This window comes from Heterocephalus glaber, unplaced genomic scaffold, assembly GCF_053883595.1.
Source record: "Heterocephalus glaber isolate CG9 unplaced genomic scaffold, H.glaber_assembly_v1.0 deba00001745, whole genome shotgun sequence".
Lineage (NCBI taxonomy): Eukaryota > Metazoa > Chordata > Mammalia > Rodentia > Bathyergidae > Heterocephalus > Heterocephalus glaber.
The window spans coordinates 2561058-2570233 of NW_028258451.1; the positions used below are offsets into that span (position 1 = coordinate 2561058).

The 9176-nt window shown below is 52.6% G+C and overlaps 1 long non-coding RNA gene across 3 annotated transcripts; it reads left to right on the forward strand.

The window, feature by feature from the left end:
- The first annotated feature begins 340 nt into the window (after positions 1-340).
- Positions 341-7451, forward strand: LOC110346103 (uncharacterized). 3 transcript variants are annotated; one of them, XR_015447351.1, is made up of 4 exons: positions 341-551; positions 1147-1325; positions 2987-3145; positions 4077-7451. It is a non-coding gene; the product is annotated as an uncharacterized LOC110346103 (long non-coding RNA). The 3 variants fall into 3 exon arrangements; XR_002389941.2 differs by having other exon boundaries at positions 344-551; positions 4112-7451; XR_002389940.2 differs by lacking the exons at positions 341-551; positions 1147-1325 and adding an exon at positions 1477-2319.
- Positions 7452-9176: the final 1725 nt, after the last annotated feature.

Here is a 9176-nt window from a genome sequence, read left to right on the forward strand (position 1 = left end):
CCAGCGAGGTCCTGACCCCACCTGGGATGCAGGCCTGACCGACCTCTCTGTGCTCAAAGTCCTGGTCTGCTCCAGCCTGGCATTCGGGCCCACACAGGAAGCGTTCAGCTGCCCCGTGCCTTGCTCTCCCTGTGAGAGGCATGGCACGTCGGTGGTTCCGCTGAGTCGGCGCGCGGACGCTGCTGATGCCCAGCACGGGGAGGAGAGGGGGGCGTGGGGGATTGGGAAGGCGCCGTGCGGAACAGGGCGTTCCCGTGAGCCACGGGCCAGCTCCCCTGCGGCCGCAGTAGGAGGAGCGCCGAGGGCAGGGACTGTCCCGCGGCCGCCCCCCGGATGTGGACGCCACCTTCTCCCCAGGTCCTCACTGGGCAGCCCCGGATTCCCAGGGGCACAGGCAGGAAGCGACGCCTCAAGGCCCAACCTAGCGGCTTCTCTCATCTCAGTCACTTCTATGAAGTCGGCATCTCCATTCAGACGCGCCCTGTCCTGCTGGGATCCAGTCGGACCCGGGAGAGACCCAGAGCGGCCCGAGGCCGGGGGTGCGAGCCAGGGTGAGCTGAGGCGGGAGGGCTCGGACAACCAGAGCTTGGGTCCCCCTGGGGCAGCAGGGAGCCCCCCGTGGACATCGGGGAGGGCGGGAGGTGCTGGCCAGGCCTGCGTCCACGCCCAAGGAGCATGGCTTGGTCTGGAGGCCCAAGAGGCCGTGCGGAAATCCAGGCAGAGGGCTGGACGCAGCTGGGCCGGTGGTCCGGACGGCCGGCAGAGGGCAGCGGTTCGCAGCCAAGTCCTCCAGCAGGAAGTCCGCTTCCCTCTCCCAGTGGTGAGACACCCACGTGAGCGGAGACCCCAGGCGTCCTCCGGTCCGCCCCCGGGGAGGGGCCGGGTCCAAGGCCGCGGCCTGTCTGTCTCCCCCCCTTCTGTCCAGTTGTGCGGGTCTAGAGTAACTCCGTGTGCGCCCTCTACTGGCCACCGGCTGCAGTGCTCCGAGCCCCGCGGGGCAGCCCTGGGCCCCGGGAGCGCGTGGGGCTGTCCGGGAGCAAAGCCCGCGCCGGGTCCCCAGCCTTCTCCACCGCTGGGGGGAGTGTAAATCAGTGTGAAGGTTCTTCAAAAACTGAGTTCCATTTAACCCAGTTACTCCTCTTCTAGGTGTCTTCCCAAGAGAGTCAAAGTCATCACCGTATGCACGCCACGTTTATAGCAGCACAATTTATAGTAGCTAAATCTTGCCCATGGACTGATAAACGAATAGAGAAATGCGCTACAGCGTTTATATACAATAGAGTACTACTCTGCCATGAAGAAGGACACCCTTGCGGCATTTTTAGGTAAATGGATGCATCTCAAAACCAGACAAACAAGTTCATTACATTGTGAGAAACTGTAAGTATAAATAAAGAGCAAAATGGAGGACAGATATTAGCAAGCAACTTTTTAAAATGGAAAAGGGAACAAGAGATGAGGGAGGGGGAGGGAAGGAAGAGAAAGGGATTTAAAGAAAAAAAGAGTTCAAGGAAAAAATAGTTTCTCCAAATGCAGAGAGGAAGAAAGGTTGGCAGAGGGGAGGGGAAGGGGAGCATAAAAGAATTAAGATGTGTTATGAATGTGCTCATTATGTACTGCAAACCTGTGCCAATAAAAAAGGCTGTGGAAGGGCTGGGATTGAGCTCAGTGGTTCCACTGCCTGCCTCGAAACCACAAGGTCCCGAGTTCGATCCCTGGTAACAAAACAAACAAACAAAAAACGGCTGTGGAAAAACCTGTAACCTGTCTATTAGCAATGTTTTATATTGATTCTATGGTATTCTGAATATACTGGGTTAAATAAGTTACAGTCTTTTTTTTCTTAGTTGGTCTTTTGAGACAGGGTCTCGCTGTGTAGTCCGGGCTGGCCTTGAGCTTGCGGCAATCCTCCTGCTTCAGCCTCTCGACTGCTGAGGTTACAGGCTGCACCACCGCGCCCGGCCGAGACACAGTCTTAAAAGCAGTTCCGCCTGCTCCTTTTCTTGCCGTCTTAGTGTAGCCCCTAGGAGATGTTTTAATGGCCCGTTCTATTTCTTCATTTCTCCCTGGCCTGGGCTGCTGGCTTGGCTGACTTGCACTGAGGTAACAGCGGGGCAGAGGCTGGGAGGAGCAGAGGGCGGGGCGATCGCCTCCTTCGAAGGCACGCAGTCCCGGAGTTTCCAGCCGTGTACCTGGGGGCACAGCTGCCCTGAGCGTTCGCGGGGTGTGGCCGCCCCTGCCCCCCCCAAATGTCCTCCGCCTCTAACTGTGACACCGCCAAAGGTCCCGGGCCCTCGGCTGAGAATCCGCGTTTGGAAGGTGATGTTCTTCAGGGCGAATCCTGTGGGCTCCCCGGGTCCTTGAGGGTTCCCTCCATCCCGTGCGGGCCTCGGGGGGACCTAAGGGGAGGACGCGTTATCGTCCCCAGTTTGCAGCCCAGGAAGGAGGCACAGAGAGGTGGAGCGGCCCGGGCTCGCGGGGCACAGGTCCGGGCAGGGGTTCGGGCCGCAGGCAGGTGACAGACCCGGGCCTAACTCCCCTCCCAGCCTCGCAGTTCACTCGCTGAGCACGACCGGGCCTCACTCGGGCAAGGGGGCGAGGCCAACGGGGCAGGAAGCCAAGGGGCTCTGTGTGCGGCCAGGTGTCTCTGGTGACTGCAGCGGGGTCACAGGGTCCCTGACAGGCAGCGGCTGCGGCCCGAGCCCTTCCTGTGCGTGGGGCGCATTTCCAGGAGCTCCTGGCCCGATTCCGAGCTCCCCCAAGCCGCGTGGGGCCCCACGGTGAGGCCGGCGGGACTCCCAGCCCTGAGCCCCAGCCTGAGACACCGGGCTCGGCCCCTCTGCCCCACACGGGCACTGGCGGGGCCTGGCAAGCCCTGAGCAGGCAGGTGGAGCGTCCCGCACTGTGGCGAATCACTCACTAATGAATCATACCAGATGCTCCATTTTTTAACGCAATAGTAATTTTTGCACCCATTTTTATGCAGCTTCCGGTCTCCAACCACGCGAAGAGGGCACATCAGTGTACTTAAAAGCACCGACAGGAGCCAGCCTGGCATCCCAGCCTTCTGGAAGGCTGAGACAGGAGGATCGCAAGTTTGAGCCCAGCCTGGACGACTTAGCAAGACCCTGTCTGAAAACAAAAGGTGAGGAAGAGCTGGGGCGTAAATCCGAGCGAAGGCCCTGAGCTCACGAGCACCGCAGCGGCGCGCACCCACGCCTGAGTCCTGGTTTCCCCAGCAACAGCGCGGCCTCGGGTCAGTTCCTTAGCTGCCGCAGCTCAGCTTCCCCAGCTCTGACGTGGGGACTGTGAGCCCAAAATAAACCCAAGGAACGCCATCTTGGCCTGTAGATGAACTCCCCTCATGCATAACTGCTTGTTCTGCTTTTGTAAACTGACGGAGCCCGCCGTCACTTGTCGAACAGCACCTGAATGGGGGAGTGAGGATGGAGAAAAAGATAGACAAAGAGATAGAGTCGGGAGGGCTCCCAGAGACCGAGCGCCCAAGTTTATTTTTCTCCTCTCTTGTGCAGCAGGTGAGTTTGGTTGTTAATCATGACCCTTATCCAGAGACACCTGCTTCCTTGTTTTCTAGTTCTTTGGGAATTCCCCACCCTCATGGGCTTCCTTGTTTCTCGGGGTTACAGAACGTTCATCACGTTCCAGGTCAATCTAATTAGGCAAGGACTCGGCTCCTCATAACATCGTCTCCTTGCTCTGTACAACGGAGGGTAAGATTCAAAATGGAGCCTCTTTGGCTAACACCGCTCTCCACAGTAAACTTGCTTCATCGCTTCTCGGAAAGAGATAGTGCCTGGTGCCTCCCTTTACTGTACATTGCCCTAACCCTGACACAGCGAGATAGCTGAGTTGGGAAAATACTTTTGCAACTAGTCAAAAACATGTTAACCTCCCCTTGAACTTCTCTTCCTAAAATAACACCTATAAAAGCTATGCTGCTATGACACCCTATATAAACTGTGCTGTTCCAGGACTCGGGGCCTCACTTCGCTTAGGGAGTGGAGTCCATGCGCGTGAATAAACTCCTTTCAGTTTAACTTTGTCGTTGATCCCAGTGTTTGGTGGTTTACCGGCTCGATTGGCACAACAGGGATGGCGCCCAGGACTCCGCGAGCTGCCGCGACCCTCCGAGGAGCGCACACACAAGGACCCTAACCTAGGGCGGATGCCGCGGAGACCCCCACGCGGCCCGCCCGCTGCCAGGGATCACCGTGCCGCACCGAGTCCTGCAGGGCACGGCCGCCGCACAGGCCCCTCCAGTCTCCGCCGCCATGGTGCAAGCACGCGGAGCAGGATCCAAACCGCAGAAATAAGAATTTCCGGTTTCTCGTGACAAATCAGAAATCCAGTGAACTGGACAGGTGCGTGGAGGCCTCGGTGGGGTCCGCGGTGCTGCCCACCCTTTCCCGCCGGCCCCTCCACGCCTGCTGCCCACCATCAGGCGGGATTTTCAGGAAGCAGCTTGGGCCCCAAGCACATTGGGTCCTGAGAGCAGGAGACCCCGTTTATCAGAGTCCGTGCGGGAGTCTGGGCCTCAGGCTTGGCCTACTGCACACCCAGGTTCCACCCTGGCTCTTACAAATAAGTGTAAAGGAGGACGGAGGGAGGGAGGGAGTTCAACTTAACTTTCACCCTAATCACCACGTGACATCATTTTGCCGTATTTGAGCCCCCCCCCCGCCCCATCTCCTTAATGTAAATTGCAGGTATCACTCATCTTTGCCCCAAAATATTACAGTGTAGATTTTTTAAAATTAATTGTATTGGCCCATTTTAGATATACATAACGATCACATTCATCATTGGGAATTTGCACCTGTACATGATAGATCTTGCTTCTTCTTTTCCCATTCCCCTTGGACCCTTTGACTCCTCCTCCCCTCATTATATACAAAAGCTTTTTTCCATTTTTCCTTCTATTCTTTTTTTTTCTTGTCCCTTCCTTCCTTTCCCTCCCCTTCCTTTGTTCCCCTTCTCATTTGAAGATTTTCTTCCCATTTCCCAACATCCATTATACATTTTTGTCCTTATTTACCCTTTCAGTTTCTCACACTGTTCCGGAATCGTGGAAAGAAATGCACGGGGACACAGAATTTGGGTAAAAAAACAAAACCTTTACTTGCAAGCGAGTGGGAACACCAGAAACTCATCTGATCAATGTCTGCCCCATTCTTTGTTTTAACATTTCCTTTTATATCTTCTTTTAGCCTTTACCTCATTCCTGGTGGTCTTAGTAAAATTTCTAGTTCCCTTTTACAACTAGTTCCTGTTAATGGTTATAGTCACAGACATATAACAAATAGATGGCGCCTAAAAGACATACATTGTAAACTACCCAAACATTTCTACTTTGTTTTTCTCCAGGTTAAATGTTATCTACAGCTAGGTTATAGGTCAAAGTTTCAGTTAGCCATCACCTTAAACAATATGAGTTATGGGAAAGGTAAATCTTAAAGGAATGCACTACTTATTCTACTTCAGCTACCTTAATAACTAACCTATAGTTTAAATTTTCTCTATCAACACCAGGGAAACTGTGGTATTTAAACATGTGTGTCCAATTTATCTCACTTAATATGGTCTCAAGGTGTATCCATTTAGCTAGAAATGTCTTCAGCTTATCCTTCTTTATGGCAGAGTAATATTCCATTATATATATGTTTTAAAAACCACATCTTCTTTATCTATTCCTTGCTTGATGGGCACTTGGTCTGTTTCCAAGATTTAGCTATTACACACTGCTGCTGTAGACATCGGTGTGCATACATCGCTGTGGTATGATGCTTTTAATTCTTTTGGCAAGACACCCAGTATGGACTTTCTAAAAATAAGGACATTCTCATTTAGAGGCACAGTACAGTTATTAAATTTAAGAAGAAAACACTTCTTTGTAGTACTAAGGCTCAAACCCATGGTGCTGTACCACAGACCTATATTCCCAGTCCTTTTTATTTTTAAATTTCACACAGGTTCTCACTAAGTTGTCCAAGTGGGACTTAAGATTGCAATCCTCCTGGCTCAGCCTTCCTAAGTGCTCAGCTTCAGTTTGATAAATGTATCACTGTTACATCATAATTACTGCTGGACAGCCCGTGTTTACACACCAGTTATTCCAAGAATTTACTGGGTAGCATTTTCTTCCTGGCCCTGAACCAGACCCAGGATTTTGCACCCTGGTTTCTTTAATTGGCCTGGGCCCCTCAGCCGAACTTTCCCTCTGTGACCCTGGCATCCCTGACCACGAGGCTCAGACCTGCTGCTGTGCGGGTTACGGTGCAGCTCCCAGCCAATCCTGGGCTCATGGTAGGCTGTGGTCTCGCAGTGGCCAGGTCGGTGTGGACACCGCAGTCACTGCCCTGGCAAGTGGCATCTGTGTAAAGCCCCCCTGTGGCCCCAGAAGGCCGGGAGCAGCTGGAGGAGGCAGGAGCTGTCTGCCCCTCCTCTTGGCAGGCACCACGATTCACCCCATAATCCCCACAATCCCCTTGCCAGCACAGCGGCCCCAGACCCAGTCACCCCCCCCGGCCGGCTCCAGACACGCCAGGTGCGGGGGACATTCAAGAGCCAGGCCACATCGCCACGCCTGGAGACAGACTGACTGCCGAGGGAGGCGAGGGGCTCGGCGCTGCAGAAAGTGAGAGCAGAGGCGAGGCCAGGCAAGGAGGGTGGGCTGAGCAGCCGACACAGCGCGGCGGAGGGGGCCAGCTGGGGAGGCCCGGGCAGCAGGGCTGACCCGGCATGCTGTGGGCACTGGGCTGGGCGGGGCTGCAGAGAGCCGGAGCGATGCCTCCAGGGCGTGGAGATGGAGGCTGAGCCCCGGCACGGGTGTGGGGCAGGAAGTCCGCCTGGGTCAGCAGGGGCACCCCCAGCCATCAAGCTGCACCCCAAGATCTAAACACACCCCTTTGAGTGGGGACAGAGAAGGCGCCCTTGGACACAAACTGTGCTGATGTCCATCCCAAACTACTGTTGCCCAAATGGACATCTCTTCGCAAACCATCCCTGGCTCTGTTCCAGCCCTCTAGCCATGTTTCGGGGCTGACATCAATTCAGTGATCCTCACGCACTGTCCCCACCGTCCACACCCGGCTCAGCGAAGGATCTGTGGAGTTGACTCCCCACAGCAGCAGAGGAGGGGACTCTGCCCGCCCAGCCCCGAGGGAGCAGGACGTGGGAGGGGACAGCAGAAGGGATGAGGTGGGATACGAACCTGCAGCAACTTCCCCAGGAATGTAAACTCTGGGTCCTGCAAAGATTCACGAAAAACTGAGAAGATAAGAGTACAGATCCAGGGTCCATCATCTCTATGTGGTTTGTAAATTTAATGTTTACGAGTTATAATAGTCATATAATTAAATCATATAATGAATTATATACTCTATTTGTAAATTACGTATTAAATATAAAAATACATGGAGATTTGACATGAATCGGCGTAACATAGTGAATGAGTAGCTGTGCGTTTATAATGAGGTACGTTTCTCAGCACACTGAATTCAGTTCTGGATTTGGCTTTGCACCACGCACGGCTCACTTTACAGCAGGGAAGGCGACGAGGGCCAGGGCATGCCGACTTGCATCAGGGTCGGGGTCCTGCGCCTCGGATGTGGCGATAAACACGTGGTCTACAGTCCCTTGGGCCCCTGCAGCCTCTGAGCCAATCTGACATCCGTTTCACAGATGAGGACCCCGAGGGTGGCAAGATGCAGCCCCAGCAGTGACGCCCCTGCCCCGAGCCCCAAATTGCTCCAGGGTGAGGTGCACAGGACGCAGCCTAGGGAGGGGCAGCCACTGGGAGAGAGGCTACTCCTGGGGCCCGGGCATCCACAGCCTGCAAGTCAGTGCAGCGGTAACTGTATTAACTGAACTCAGGACTTTTAGTTACATCTCCAGAACTGATTTTGATTTGCATTTTCCTGGTAATTAAAAGCATTAAAAACAGCCAGGCACAGTGGCACACGCCAGAAGTCCTAGTACTCAGGAGGCTGAGGCAGGAGGACCCACAAGTTGGAGGCCAGCCTGGGCTCCATGGCGAGTTCAAGGCCAGCCTGGCCTATACAGCAAAACCTTGTCTCAAAACAAACAAACAAACAAGACAAAACAAAACCAAAAAACGGAGTCTTAAACACATTTTCATGTACACGTTGGCCTGTTTTGCTTTGTTGCTGTTGAGCAATAGGAGTTCCTTATTTTTTAGATATTAATTTGGTATGTAATATATAAATTGCAAATATTTTTTCTAATCCTGTAGGTTGCTCTTTCACTTTCTCTCCTTTGCTGTACAGAAGCTTACTGGTCTGATCCAACACCACTTGTCTGTTTCTGCTTTGGTAGGCTGAACTTTTGGTGTCATGTCTGAAAAACTATTGCCTGGACCAATGTCAAGAATCTTTTCTCAGGGCTGAGGCAGGAGGATTGCAAGTTCAAGACCAGCCTGGGCAACTTAGTGACTTAGCGAGATTCAGTCTCAGCAAATAAAAAGGCCTGGGTATGAAGTTCTATCTGAAGGCCCTGGGCTCAATTTCATGTACTGAAAAAAAAGAGAAAAAAGAACCCTTTCCCCTGTTTTCTTCTAGTTGTTTTACAGCTTCAAGTCTTTTTTAAAATTAATTAAGTTTATTAGTATGATTTAGATGCTCATGTATTTAATTCATTTTGAACTTGTTTTTGTTTTAGGCTGAAGAAAAGGTCCAAATATATGCTCCTGTGGGTATCCCTCAACACCATGTCCATATTAAGGAGACCATCCTTTCTTCTTTGTGTGTTCTTGCCACATTTGTCAAAAATCAGTGGGGCCAGGAATTTAGCTCAGTGGTTCCACCGCCTGTCTCGAAAGCGCAAGGTCCCAAGTTCAATTCCTGGTACAAAAAAAATTCAGTGGATTTATAAAAATGAGTGGATTTATAAATGACCTTTCTGTTCAGTTCCTTTGGTCTACATGTTTGTTTTTACGTCAGTAACTTACTGGTTTGGCTACTGTGCTTTGCAGTACTTTATATTCACCCCCCTCTTCCTGTCCCAGACATGGGGATTGAAGCCAGGACCTTGTGCATCCTAGGTAAGTGCTCTTCCACTGATCTGTCTCCATTCCAAGATGCAAAGGGTGTTTATTTGTCATTTGTTTGTTCTGTACTGGGGATCAAACTCAGGGTCTT